Genomic DNA, 15,646 nt, shown 5'->3' on the forward strand with positions numbered 1-15,646 from the left:
ACCGGAGCGCTCGGTGTTACAGGTACGCCCTGTGTCCTTAACAGGATAAAATTAACAGTTATATAGTTTGAAAAGAACACTGTTTATTTATTTATTTTTTCCTACTGTTTATCATTCACAATCACTTGTCATATAGTGCAGCTGCATCTTTGTGTTTTTCATTACTCTAACTTGGTCATGTGATCACGAGTCTGACTTTTTAATGTTGCTTAGTGTTTCAGAACAGGATGTCAGTTCTGAATCTGACTTCTTGTAAACTACAAGATGACACCATCACCTCCCAGATTTCTACCAGCAGTTCACAGACCCCTCTTCTGCTAGGTCCATCTACTATCTATATGGGATCAGGATATATAGTACATATACAACTCTCTTGAAGCTGTGTAGAATTTTTATGCAAATCACAGTAAAAACTTCAAATTTTGCTTCGATTTTTGAAAATTGAGGCAGAAACTGCCTTAATGCAGTAAATATGAAGTTAAGGAACATCCAATAAGGCAGTGATGAAAAAATAATAATATATAACTTTTATTCTGATTCTTTTTCTAAAAATACGAAAATTAAAAAGTCCATAGCTAGCAGTATAGTTGGTCAACACAGGACCGTTCTCATGAAATGGGTATGGGGTAACAGGTGAATACCTATATCTAAATAGTCCTACCTCATCCTAGGACTATCCCTCACTACATTTAGTGTGGGTGGGGGTGGGGTTTGGTGATTTCCACTCGCAGGTGGTTAGCTAATTAATCTCTCATACTCCTGTCCAACGCGTTTCTCCCACTTGTTTTAAGGGTTCATCAGGGAACCGAGGAGGGAATAATAGGCTACCAGTATATAATCATATCACACAAGGGTACATAGAAATAGGTATATATGGACTAAGTTCAGATCAGTAGTTAGTCAAGATCAGTAGGTGGTCAAATACAGACCAGATAAACACTAGATAGAGGAGATGGATATGTCAGTCAGTCACTGGCAAGTTGGAACCACAGTTGATGTCCAGATTGGTAAATTTACAGTCCGAAACAGTCATTCAGAGTGATGTGTACACCGTCAAAGAGTCCAGAGTCAATCTGATAACCGCAACCCACCATGTCATAACTTTAAATTCAGTAAAACATATAAATTATCTATATATAACACCACAGCCATATAGGGTATGTGTTGTCACATCCATGTAGATTCCAATATTGGCGATAGCACAGAGTGATTATTACTTCCACACAGGTATATAGTAACACTCGGGTTCTATACATATATAGATGAACTGTGAAGACATAATTAGACAAAAAGATGTGTTTGTATAAGGAATGTTATGATAAGATGATATAGACAAAAATAAATAAATCAATAAATAAATTCATACCTTGGTTTTAAATAACCATGTATGAAAGCTTGGGTGGTTGATTCTCCTATGTGGACTGGCGGTATTTATTGTACTCTGGACCATGTGATCTAAAACAAGCATCATATTCCATTTACATTATGCATTGTTGCTAGTTGTCATTAATAGCTCACTTCTTATTACTCACCCCAGCCAATGATAATGCCCTGGTAGATCTACTGACAGATTGCCATCTAAGGTCTAATTAGACCTTCCACTTTGGGGCCTGAAGTGAAAGATACAATACAGTGCAATGAGAAACAATATGTGCCCCAAATTGGACGCATATAGTTTCCAACAATAACGGAGCCCTCCCTTGGTCTGAAGGCACTTACCCTGTCCTTGGCCTCTAGATGCTTGGACATCACTGGATGGAAGTGATGTGCCATGATCCCGGCACTCTCACTATTTTATACCAGTGAGCCGGAAGTGTGTCATAGGAGGCGCGGCTATGTGCCTTCGTTGTACTTGTTAGGTGGAATGCATCCGTCCCCGGAAGTTGCTGGGTATGGAACGCAGCCCTTACAACTTCTACTGCCGGATGCATTAAAGCAGTTCCGGTTAGTGGAACGCACATGCGCTCCAGAAGATAAATTCCGGCCTCCTTTTTAGTGTGATGTTCCGGTTGGTGGAACGCAAATGCGTCTCACCACCGGATCACTCCGATGGTTAAGTTGGTGGAACGCATATGCGTTACACCGCTAGGTATATGGGGAAAAATGCATAGTATGGGGGGCCAGTAAATGGAAAAATTGCTAGGTGTTTTGCTACAAACCTAGACAGTTTAGTATCTTTACAGATATTGAATACCAGTGACTGAAGGACAATTGATAATGGATGCATGAAGATATTAAAGTGTATATATATTTTAGAGTATTGCACATAGTATCATGGCGAAATAATGTTCCTGCAAAGATGGGGAATATCTATGACATAGAATATTCCCAATGGTTAGTGGTATAGATTAAATAAAAAAAAAAAGGGCACAAATAAGAGGGAGTCATTTAGACCCAGTAATGTAGATTAATCAAGGTAAAGGTGAAATACCTTAAATAGAAGGCAAAAATGAGAGAAAGTCATTTAGACCTTCGTGGTGATAGGGTACCAAATACAGTTCCTGCAACGATAGGTAGCGGAGCGGGGACCGGAGCGCTCGGTTACAGGCACGCCCTGTGTCCTTAACAGGATAAAATTAACAGTTATATAGTTTGAAAGAACACTGTTTATTTATTTATTTTTTCCTACTGTTTATCATTCACAATCACTTGTCATATAGTGCAGCTGCATCTTTGTGTTTTTCATTACTCTAACTTGGTCATGTGATCACGAGTCTGACTTTTTAATGTTGCTTAGTGTTTCAGAACAGGATGTCAGTTCTGAATCTGACTTCTTGTAAACTACAAGATGACAACATCACCTCCCAGATTTCTACCAGCAGTTCACAGACCCCTCTTCTGCTAGGTCCATCTACTATCTATATGGGATCAGGATATATAGTACATATACAACTCTCTTGAAGCTGTGTTCAAGCTGTGTAGAATTTTTATGCAAATCACAGTAAAAACTTCAAATTTTGCTTCGATTTTTGGAAATTGAGGCAGAAACTGCCTTAATGCAGTAAAAACCTAACCTAAAGATTTCAAATCTTCATAAAACACATCAGTTGTGATTATAGGACAAATCACTTTTCCCTGATGGGAATATTTCATAAAAAATAAAAAAATAAACACACTTTGAATGAGAAAATGCACACATCCCCACCAATTTACGATTGAGGGCCTATCCTGAAGATAGAATGCATCAACAGTAAATCTTCACTCCATATAGCAACAGCAACATGCCTGGCAAAACTTTTCTTCAGGATGAATGAAATGTTGGAATTCAGCTTTCTGTCCTAAACTTGGCCACAATGTAGTCTAGAGAGTAATCTATGTAAAGTGCACCTGTAAAGGCTGGTGTTTAACTTAAGGACCCAGCCATTTTACACCTTAGGACCCGGCCATTTTTTGCACATCTGACAACTGTCACTTTAAACATTAATAACTCTGGGATGCTTTTAGTTATCATTCTGATTCCGAGATAGTTTTTTCGTGACATATTCTACTTTAACATAGTGGTAACATTTTTTGGTAACTTGCATCCTTTCTTGGTGAAAAATCCGCAAATTTGATGAAAAATGTAAAAATTTTGCATTTTTCTAACTTTGAAGCTCTCTGCTTGTAAGGGAAATGGATATTCCAAATAATTTTTTTTATTCACATATACAATATGTCCACTTTATGTTTGCATCATAAAATTTACAAGTTTTTACTTTTGGAAGACACCAGAGGGCTTCAAAGTTCAGCAGCAATTTTTCACAAAATTTCCAAAATCACAATTTTTCAGGGACCAGTTCAGGTTTGAAGTGGATTTGAAGGGTCTTCACTGAACCCATTATAAAAACTGCACCCCCAAAGTATTCAAAATGACATTCAGTCAGCATTTTAACCCTTTAGGTGTTTCACAGGAATAGCAGCAAAGTGAAGGAGAAAATTCACAATCTTCATTTTTTACACTTGCATGTTCTTGTAGACCCAATTTTTGAATTTTTACAAGGGGAAAAAGGAGAAAATGTATACTTCTGTTTGTAGCCCAATTTCTCTCGAGTAAGCACATACCTCATATGTCTATGTAAAGTGTTCGGCGGGCGCAGTAGAGGGCTCAGAAGCGAAGGAGCGACAAGTGTATTTTGGAGAGTACGTTTTGGAGAGTACATTTCAATAAAATGTGTGTTTCCCCCCCAAATTTCACATTTTTGCAAGGGTTAATAGCAGAAAATACCCACCAAAATTTGTAACCCCATCTCTTCTGAGTATGGAGGTGCCCCATAAGTTGACCTGAAGTGCACTATGGGCGAACCTACAATGCTCAGAAGAGAAGGAGTCATATTTGGCTTTTTGAGAGCAAATTTTGCTCGGGGGCATGTCGCATTTAGGAAGCCCCTATGGTGCCAGGACAGCAAAAAATACCCACATGCCATACCATTTTGGAAACTAGACCCCTTGAGGAACGTAACAAGGAATAAAGTGAGCCTTAATACCCCACAGGGGTTTCACGACTTTTGCATACGTAAAAAAAATAAAATAATTTCACTAAAATGTGTGTTTCCCCCCCAAATTTCACATTTTTGCAAGGGTTAATAGCAGAAAATACCTCCAAAATTTGTAACCCCATCTCTTCTGAGTATAGAGGTACTCCATAAGTTGACCTGAAGCGCACTACGGGCAAACTACAATGCTCAGAAGAGAAGGAGTCATATTTGGCTTTTTGAGAGAAAATTTTGCTCGGGGGGCATGTCGCATTTAGGAAGCCCCTATGGTGCCAGAACAGCAAAATAACCCCCACATGGCATACCATTTTGGAAATAAGACCCCTTGAGGAACGTAGCAAGGGGTACAGTGAGCATTTACCCCTCACTGGTGTCTGTCAGATCTTTGCAACAGTGGGCTGTACAAAATTTTTAATTTGCACAGCCCACTGTTCCAAAGATCTGGCAGACACCAGTGGGGTGTAAATTCTCACTGCACCCCTCATTACATTCCATCAGGGGTGTCGTTTCCGAAATGGGGTCACATGTGGGGTTTTGTTTTTTTTGCGTTTGTCAAAACAGCTGTAACAATCAGCCACCCCTGTGCAAATCACCTCAAATGTACATGGCACACTCTCCCTTCTGGGCCTTATTGTGCGCCCCCAGAGCACTTTGCGCTCACATATGGGGTATCTCCGTAGTCGGGAGAAATTGCGTTACAAATTTTGGGGGGCTTTTATTCCATTTTACCTCTTGTCAAAATGAAAAGTATAGGGCAACACCAGCATATTAGTGTAAAAAATGTATTTTTTTACACTAACATGCTGGTGTAGACCCCAACTTCACTTTTTCATAAGGGGTGAAAGGGGAAAAAGCCCCCTAAAATTTGTAAGGCAATTTCTCCAGAGTACGGCGATACCCCATATGTGGCCCTAAATTGTTGCCTTGAAATACGACAGGGCTCCAAAGTGAGAGCGCCATGTGCATTTGACGCCTGAATTAGGGATTTGCATAGGGGTGGACATAGGGGTATTCTACGCCAGTGATTCCCAAACAGGGTGCCTCCAGCTGTTGCAAAACTCCCAGCATGCTTCGACAGTCAACGGTGTCCGGCAATACTGGGAGTTGTTGTTTTGCAACAGCTGGAGGCTCCATTTTGAAAACAGTGGTGTACCAGAGGTTTTTCATTTTTATTGGGGAGGGGAAGGGGGCTGTGTAGGGGTATGTGTATATGTAGTATTTTTTACTTTTTATTTTATTTTGTGTAAGTGTAGTGTAGTGTAGTGTTTTTAGGGTACAGTCACACGGGGGGGGATTACAGCGAGTTTCCCGCTGCGAGTTTGAGCTGCCGCGCAAAATTTGCTGCATCGCAAACTTGCAGCCTGATACTCACTGTAAGCCCCTGCCCATGTGAATGTACCCTGTACATTCACAGGGGGGGGGACCTCCAGCTGTTGCAAAACTACAACTCCCAGCATGCACAGTCTATCAGTGCATGCTGGTAGTTATAGTTTTGCAACAGCTGGAGGCACACGGGTTGGGAAACACTGAGTTAGGAAACAGACAATGGTTCCCAACCAGTGTGCCTCCAGTTGTTGCAAAACCACTACTCCCAAACATTCTCAGGCATGCTGGAAGTAGTAGTTCGGCAACATCTTTAGAGCCAGATGTTGCCAAACTACAACTCCCAGCATGCTTGGAGTTGTAGTTTACAACATCTGGAGGACTACAGTTTGCAGACCACTTATACAGTGGTCCCCAATCTGTGCCCTTCCAGATGTTGCAAAACTACAACTCCCAGTATGCCAAAACTGTCCAGGCTTGCTGGGAGTTGTAGTTCTGCAACATCTGAAGGGCCAGATGTTACAGAACTACAACTCCCAGCATGCCTGGACAGTAAGGGCATGCTGAGGATATGTAGTTTTGCAACATCTGGAAGGGCACAGTGGTCCCAAAACTGCGGACCTCCAGATGTTGCAAAACTGCAACTCCCAGCATGCCCAGATGCCAAGGGCTGTCTGGGCATGCTGGGAGTTGTAGTATACAGGGTCCCAATACAGCAATGCATGTCGCTTTACCATTTTCATCGCCGGGATCCGGGTCTTCAGGGACGAGGTAAGTACCGGGGCCGGACCCCAGCACTCCCCCGTCCCCCGCCGCATCCTCCGGTCTTCCTCCCGTCCTCTCCGGACTTCCAGGGGCCTGGCAGGGTGGGAGGAAGTAACCGCCCCCCCTGCGATTGGTCGGTTAACTAACCGACGGATCGCAGGGGATAGGAGGAGGTGGCAGGCTTGCCACCTCGCTCCTATACTTTAGCTTGGTCCTGGCTGTCTGTGACAGCCGGGATCATGCAAAATTACCGGGCGGTCGGGTCCCAGAGACCCGATCAGCCCGGTATCGCCGCAGATCGCATTGATGATTTCCTTTGCGATTTGCGTCGATCGCCGACATGGGGGGCCTTCATGGCCCCCCTCGGCGTTTGCCCTGGATCTCTGCTGAAGGATTTCAGCAGGGATCCGCTTCCGATCTCCGCCGGGTGAGCGGCGGAGACCAGGAAAAGACCATGATGTATGCATACGTCATGGGTCCTTAAGACCCAGGGTGTGATGACGTATGCATACGTCATAGGTCCTTAAGGGGTTAAAGACTTTCATATACAATCAAAGACTGCCACCTTGCTTCTATCTGAGAGTCCCCACGGCCTTCATAGGTGTATCTTAGGCTCCTTTCACACTACCATTTTCGCCCGGTAGGTGATGTCCGTTAGAAAGATAGTGGGAAAGAAATTTGTGCATGACACGTCTTTTTCTCCCGCTATTTTTGGCCGCAATAACGGGAGTTATAACGGACGTTAGAGATATCACATTCAAGTGAATGGGATCCTCTTTGCCCGTTATGACTCCCGTTTGGCTCCATTACAATAACGTAGGTTAACCCCTTAATGACCAAGCCCATTTTCACCTTAAGGACAAGGCCAATTTTTTTTTGTGTTTTTGTTTTTTCCTCCTCACCTTCTAAAATCCATAACTCTTTTATATTTCCATCTACAGACCCATATAAGGGCTTGTTTTTTGAGTGACCAATTGTACTTTGTAATGAAACCTCTCATTTTACCATAAAATGTACGGCGAACCCAAAAAAACTATTTTTTAGGGAGGAAATTTAAATGAAAACCAAAATTTTGCACATTTTGGAGGGGTTCGTTTTTACACTGTACAATGTACGGTAAAAATGACATGTGTTGTATATTCTGTTGGCCAAAATGATACCCATGGCTAGATACTTTTATATTTTTGTACTGCTTAAAAAAAATCAAAAACTTTTAGTACAAAATCAGTAATCTAAAATAGCCCTATTTTGACCACCTATAACTTTTTCATTTTTCCGTATATAGGGCGGTATAAGGGCTCATTTTTTGCGCCGTCATCTGTACTTTTTTTTAGATACCACATATATAAAACTTTTAGATCATTTGTTTATTAATTTTCTTTGAATAAAATGTGACAAAAAGCTGCATTTTTGGAGTTTTTTTTATTTTTTACGTTTACGCCATTCACCGTACAGGATCATTAACATTATATTTTGATAGTTCGGACATTTACACATGCAGCAATACCAAATATGTTTATTTTTTTTTTTAATTACGCTTTTTAGGGATAAAATGGGAAAAACTGACAATTTTCATTTTTATTGGGGTAGGGGATTTTTCACTTTTTTTTACTTTTTATTTTTACATTTTACAACTGTTTTTTTTACACTTCTTATGTACCCATAGGGGACTATCTATAGCAATCCTTTGATTGCTAATACTGTGCACGGACACAGCACTGCCCAGTATTATCGGTGATTTTCTGCTCTGGTCTGCTCGATCTCACACCAGAGCAGAAGACCCCGGGAGATGGCCGGAGCCAGGTGAGGGGACCTCCGGCCCGCCAAACCAGGACGTACATTTACGTGCGTGGTCGTTAAGGGGTTAAGGGTGGTCAAAGTGAAAAAAATAGAGCCCTTAACGTCCGTTTGTAACGGAGCAACTTTCACAGGGTGCCTTTCATATATGACGCTGGACTCCATTACGGCCATGTTTAGTACAGAAATATAACTTTAATGGCTTTACCAGGCATATTGCTGTTGTTAGAAGATTGAATTAATGTAACATAAAGAGCATGACTAATACTTATGATATGGAGAATAAAACTTGAAACCATTAAGCATGCGCATCATCAGTCAAATCCAAAAACTTGTTATACATTGTTGTTACTAATGAAAACCTTTTTTAATATGGTTGTTTACATTTTTTTTTAAATATTCTATAAAAAATGGCCCCTAAAAATCCCACCACTAGGGGTCACTATACCTACTGGGACACTAATCAGTCCTGCAGCAGCATCAGCTTGTCCATGAGCTGTGGATAAGAGATGACTCATGGACAAGGCTGCTTGTACAGACACACCAATCACCTCCCAACATCACAAGGGAGGGACACGCCCCCTTCCCCTGAGAGGATTTCTTCCCCTGTGAGCTAATGAAAAGAGGTATGTACTTGTACAGGAGTAGGCACTGAGTAACATATTCATTCTTTTTTTTTCTTTTTTTTCTGGGATCTGACAGATAGGCCTTAAATACTAATCCACCTCATCATTCTACGAGGTCTCCAATATTCTTCAAAAGCACTTAACAAACAACGTCTTTACCATTTTCGAATGTTATAACTATTTGACTTAGAAAACAAACACACTATGCAAGACATCCGCATTCTACTTTCCCTTTTAGCTCAGTTTTGCTTAGCTTTTCTATTCATGACTAATCTGTTTTGTTATACAACCAAAACCAGAACAGTACGTTCTCCTATTTATGCTTTATGCTGACTTGTTGACAGTCTTAGTCCGGCACAATAAACCAAAGCTTATTTTCTTTGTGGTTGCCCACTCATATTAAAAAAGCAAACACTAATATAATTTTTTGATGTAATTTTCTATGCTGGCTTGCAAATCATCGCAGTCTATGTGCCGCATAACAGATAAACAAACTAAATTTAAACTATTTTTCTCTCAACCCACGCAAACATTTATGGGTTAAAAGTAATAATATGTCTGGGAGGAAACTACTTAACAACTCACCAGGGTAAGAGAAATGAATGGCTACATAAATTACTAATTGAATTGTGGGTTTTAAATTGCATCTGGTTCATACAGTCTAAACACAAAGTGACCTTTACCAAGCTTAAAAGCAAATAAAGTGATTCTCCCTTCATCCGCCACTGTATGTCTTTAAAGAAGTTAAGAATTGTCTTTTTTTAATTCCAAGATTGTGAGAAGAATTCTGGTGCTTGCAGTAACCATCATACTCATTTATCTTTACTTTTTTTTTTATGTATACTTTAGACAGTATTTACCATTACTGCCATTATTCTTTTAGCTCATTAATATGAAATTTTGTTTGCGAAGCGCTGAGCTACTCATGAATAGTCGCTGTTGAACAATAACAATCATTATTATTGAAGGAATGAAAAGAGGTGATAAGTGAGGCTGCAAAAGTCAAATTAAATGTTAATTGATGCAAGGCCACAAAGCAGTGGCATTTAGACGCATGACAGTACATTTATCAGAGTTGTCACATAATAGAGAGTAGTCCTAGCGATATCTACCTGTACATTTAAATACCTCTTTTTCTTATTTTGCAGGGTAATGTTCAGAGCCGTGTAACATAATACTTAAACATCATATTTAAATATATATATATATATAACCTTTGTTGTTGTTGTTGTTATGTTCGGGATTTTGACATTGCGTTTGTAGGACATTGTCAGACATTGAATAAAGGAGAATATAGATTCCAGTGATTAGCATCACACAGCCAGATTCTGTTTCACAGAAAAAGGTTAGCTGACGTTTTTTATCTTGAAAACCAAAATCCTCTGGGAAATCCATGAAGCCTTGAGGTAAATATTTCTTATGCAGTTCAATTCAGCAGGCAGAATAAATTAATATTTAGTGTTTACATTATATTGTCAAGCAAAATATCTTCACTGGCTCATCAGAACTGAAACTTTATATTGATTATGAGCTTGCATCAATCTGTAGAAACAAGGCCAGATTTGATGCTTTCTGGCTTCACCAACACCTTTCCTTTTCATCGCCAGCAACTTATATTATCCCAATGCTGCTTCGGCAACCAGTCATTGCCCCCTGTCTCCCTACCAACCCCCCTGTTAATAGGGTATTCCAGTTTTTTTTTTTTATAACTTCTAAGTATCATGCCCCTGATGCAAACTTACCTTGTTAGCACATTTACATGTTTACCTCTCAGGGGTGGATTGTTCACTTTTTTGTATTTTCATAGTCCCCCCCCCCCCCCCCCCGACTCAGCATTCCTCTTTAGTATAAATGAATGTCATCTCAAGCCTTTCCCAGGATCCTGTTCGGCACGAGACAGCAGCAGATCACAGGGGTTCTTAGCTTCTTCTTGTTTTTGCTGATAAGCTAGCCCCTTGATGACGTGTGCCATCCATCTGGACGTCCTGTCATGCCTGCGCCCAATGTGTCCCCACATTCTGCAGACTGCTGGGATCACGAGGGGCAGGCATGGCAGGACTTACAGCTTGACTGCAAATGTCATCAAGAGGGCTGGCTTGTCAGGGAACAAAAGAAGAAGCCAAGCCCACTGTGATCAGCTGTTGTCTAAAGCTGAACAGGATCCCGGGAAAGGTTCGAGGCGGCAGTCATCCATACTGTAGACTAATGCTGAACCATGGAAAAAAGTGAATGATCCACCTCTGAGAGGTAAAACATTTAAATGTACTAACTACATAACTTTGCATAAGGTGCATGATACTAAGAAGTTAACAAAAAACTTGGAATACTCCTTGGAATACTTGGAAGGAAGGAGGAATAGAGGACAGAAGGAAGTTTATACATATCTCATATATAGCCATCACTCTATATGCAGTATGGTCGATTCTTTATAACTAGTGTATAGCTAGTTTTAAGGCCATGTTGCCCTTTGCTACTATTTTTCACCTCAATGTATCTAACTGAAATCAATCAACATTGCAATATGTTTTGATTAAAGAAAATCCCACCACTTTCCATCTCTTTCTTCTATGTAGACCTATGCAACTCCATGGTAACAGACAACTTTACCTAGTCAATCCTAAAGACTATAGGGGGAGATTTATCAAAACCTGTCCAGAGGAAAAGTCGCTTAGTTGTCCATAGAAACCAATCAGATTGCTTCTTTCATTTTTAACAAGGCCTCTGCAAAATGAAAGACGCAATCTGATTGGTTGCTATGGGCAACTCAGCAACTTTTCCTCTGGACAGGTTTTGATAAATCTTCACCATTATGTTGTCTGATCCTCCAAAAGTAAATATAGCCTTTGAGGAGGTTGTATTTTCCTATCTTGAGGATTATTGAGAAAGTGTACTATGATTATTTTCACTTTGAGTACGATTGGTAAATGTATTAATTGCTAATTTTCTCTCTTTTCCCTTAATATGTATATTTAAAGAGTACCTGTCACCAAGTAAACATGCTGCTCTTTGTTTTCCCCCTTGTCATCCTGAGTCCATATCACTGTTTCTTTTTCAGTTTGGGCCATTATTCATCAAGTTATAGCCTTCTAAAGTCTGCTCACTTACTCACTGCTTTAGCTGCTGCAGGGTGGCTTTACACGGCAGGCGTGACGTCACCTGAAGCCTGCATGGTAACGCTTCCGCCCTTCCCTGCTCTATGCTGTGCTCCGTCTCGGGAGCGAGCATAAAACAGGGAGCCAATCATGGCAGATTGTGAGGCATACAGAGAGAAGGAACATCGGAGCGTACTGCCTGCTGTGCACCTTGTGCTACATAGCATATGTGAGGGGCGGGGGGACGCAAGGCAGGGGGAGGTGATTATGTCCCTGCTCACAGAGCCCCGTGTGCGCCGCACACACAGCGCTCGCTCCCGCCTGCATGATTGACAGGCAGAGAGTGATAGCTGAGCAGAGCCGCCCGTCGGACACTGGTCCTAAGCCTATGCAGCGGCCTATGCAGCGCCTGAAAAACACTATGCAAGAGAGACCCCTAGCGGCTACTTTTAGCAAGGTAAAAACTGATATAAATATTATTTTTTGTTAATGAACATATATTGCAATATGACTTCTTTTTACATAAGGAATACTATATAAAAACTTTTACTTGATGACAGGTACTCTTTAAAAGAATTTATAGGAGGATTGTTCCAAGGTTACATCTGACTGCATACTCCAGAGGTCACAGTTTTCAATTATCGCCACAAGTTAGGGACCTATATTGCATTGCTCAGCCATGCAGATTGGTGTAATCTATGCTAATTTGCAATATTGATTTAGTTGTGTATGATGTAGCCGGCTAATAACAACCATAATTAACAGATTTCTCCTGTTTTCTCCTTGTAGCAGTAAAAGGGTTCATTGCTGGTATTACCTTTAGTTTTTTTTATAGGCTTCAGAGCTCCCTTACACAGTATTCTGTTTTAGTGTTGTGGTAGGCCTCAGGGGTAGGGGTAGTACAGTCAGGGATTTGCTTTGGTATATCAGGGGTTAATGTTAACCCTATAGTTCGTGACGCCAGGCTGACGGCTAGTATGCTGAGATGATTCTCCGGCCTATCGCCGCCCTTCCCAGTAATGATAGGTGCATAAGAATAAAGACTGAAGGTCCACAAGGTAGTTGAATTTGAACTTGCATAAACTTTACTTACCGGCTTGCGGTACATCCACAGAGTAGTAACAGTCTCAATCAAACAGTCTCTCTATACTTCAATGACTGACAGATGTTGCAGACCTTGACTTTAGATAATAGTCTCTGAATTCAGGGTATATTGCGAAGATCTGTCCGGATTTAGGGGATAGATAAGGTCCGGTGGTTTTCAGAGTGTTTAGGGATTGATACACTCGCAATTTGGAATAGATCAGCCATCGCGGTAAGGCTAAGGCCTAGACTCACTGATGACAGCAGCGCAGATCCTTTCTCGTCAACAGCCACGAACCAAGAGAGAGATTAATGGCCGCCGCGCCCTTATATGGGCAGGGCCATTTTGATTGGTCCAGCCATCTGTCACTCACCGTCACAAAGGAAATGAGTGCATTACGTCACAAGGGCCTCCAAAGGTCCTCAAGCAGAAATACCATAGAGTTCACCTGATCACGTGACCCGCAGGTCCTGCTACGCTTCTCACAGGTAATTAACTATTTATATACATTTTATACAGTTAAACTTCCACAAATAAGGAGCATATGACTAGAGCAATGACAATAGGGGTGAGAGGTGACTAAGGGGTAGACTATACAAAAGGACCCCGATGTCCTAGGGACTAACAGGTACCGTATAGGATGCGGTACCGGGACACCAAAAACCCCCTTACTTAAGATAAGTCGACCTCGACGCCTGTCCCCTAAGACAGAGGGACTGGGACTAGAACAGGATGATCTAAAAATTTGCTATACATCCTAAGTAAGCATTGAACACATTTATATTCTCTGATACTCTCACTAGTATCTGGACTACACAATAGAAATCTATCTAGACATTGGTGCTATCTAGACATAAATGCTATCTAGACATTAATGAAACTATCTATCCTTTAGTTTCTAGCTTCCTAAACATTCTATTAACTTACTATACACTTTAAAGCTTACTAGACAATTAGGCAGCTATCTGACATGTAGTTGTTAGCTCCTAAGACATTTTATTAGCTCTCTACACCAGTGTTTCCCAACCTTTTTCGGGTCGGGGCACACCTCGGAAAATTTTTTTCCCCCGGGGCACCGCTACCAAGGTTGACGAGCAAGAAGAAAAAAAAGGAAAAACGGTAAAAAACGCAATGCACTATATCTATTTATCTGTGGGTATGTAGTTTAAAGTGCTGCTTTACACAGCAACTCACCAATGACGTCTTCTCTAATTTGCATCATTGCCTTCTCTTCTCCATCTGGTCCGGGCCATCATCACGATTTCTTCCACACACAATTCTTCACCGTTAAACCTGCAAAACAAACCTATTAGGCGCCAAACTTTTTTTTTTTTTACATGGATGACAGAGGGGTGTAGAAGAGTAGACATGGGTGACAGAGGGGTGTAGAGGGGTGGACATGGGTGACAGAGGGGTTTAGAGGGGTGTAGAGAGGGGTGTTGAGGAGTGTACAGAGGGGTGTAGAGGAGCGTACATGGGTGACGGGTGTAGAGGAGCGTACATGGGTAACAGGGGTGTAGAAGAGCATACATGGGTGACGGGTGTAGAGGAGCGTACATGGGTGACAGGGGGTGTAGAGGAGCGTACATGGGTGACAGGGGTGTAGAGGAGCGTACATGGGTGACAGGGGTGTAGAGGAGCGTACATGGGTGACAGGGGTGTAGAGGAGAGTACATGGGTGACAGGGGTGTAGAGGAGCGTACATGGGTGACAGGGGTGTAGAGGAGCGTACATGGGTGACAGGGGTGTAAAGGAGCGTATATGGGTGACAGGGGTGTAGAGGAGCGTACATGGGTGACAGGGGTGTAGAGGAGCATACATGGGTGACAGGGGTATAGAGGAGCGTACAGAGGGGTATAGAGGAGTGTACATGGGTGACAGATGGGTGTAGAGGAGTGTACATGGGTGACAGAGGGGTATAGAGGAGTGTACATGGGTGACAGAGGGGTATAGAGGAGTGTACATGGGTGACAGAGGGGTGCAGAAGAGTTTACATGGGTGACAGATGGGTATAGAGGAGTGTACATGGGTGACAGAGGGGTATAGAGGAGTGTACATGGGTGACAGGGGTGTAGAGGAGCATACATGGGTGAAAGGGGTGTAGAGGAATGTACAGAGGGGTGTAGAGAAGCGTACATGGGTGAAAGGGGTGTAGAGGAGTGTACAGAGTGGTGTTGAGGAGTGTACAAAGGGGTGTAGAGGAGCGTACATGGGTGACAGGGGTGTAGAGGAGTGGACAGAGGGGTGTAGAGGAGTGGACAGATGGGTGCAGAGAAGTGGACAGAGGTGTGTAGAGGAGTGTACATGGGTGACAGATGGGTGTAGAGGAGTGTACATGGGTGACAGAGGGGTATAGAGGAGTGTACATGGGTGACAGAGGGGTATAGAGGGGTGTACATGGGTGACAGAGGGGTATAGAGGAGTGTACATGGGTGACAGAGGGGTGCAGAAGAGTGTACATGGGTGACAGGGGTGTAAAGGAGTGTA

Source organism: Hyla sarda, chromosome 3, assembly GCF_029499605.1.
Source record: "Hyla sarda isolate aHylSar1 chromosome 3, aHylSar1.hap1, whole genome shotgun sequence".
NCBI lineage: Eukaryota > Metazoa > Chordata > Amphibia > Anura > Hylidae > Hyla > Hyla sarda.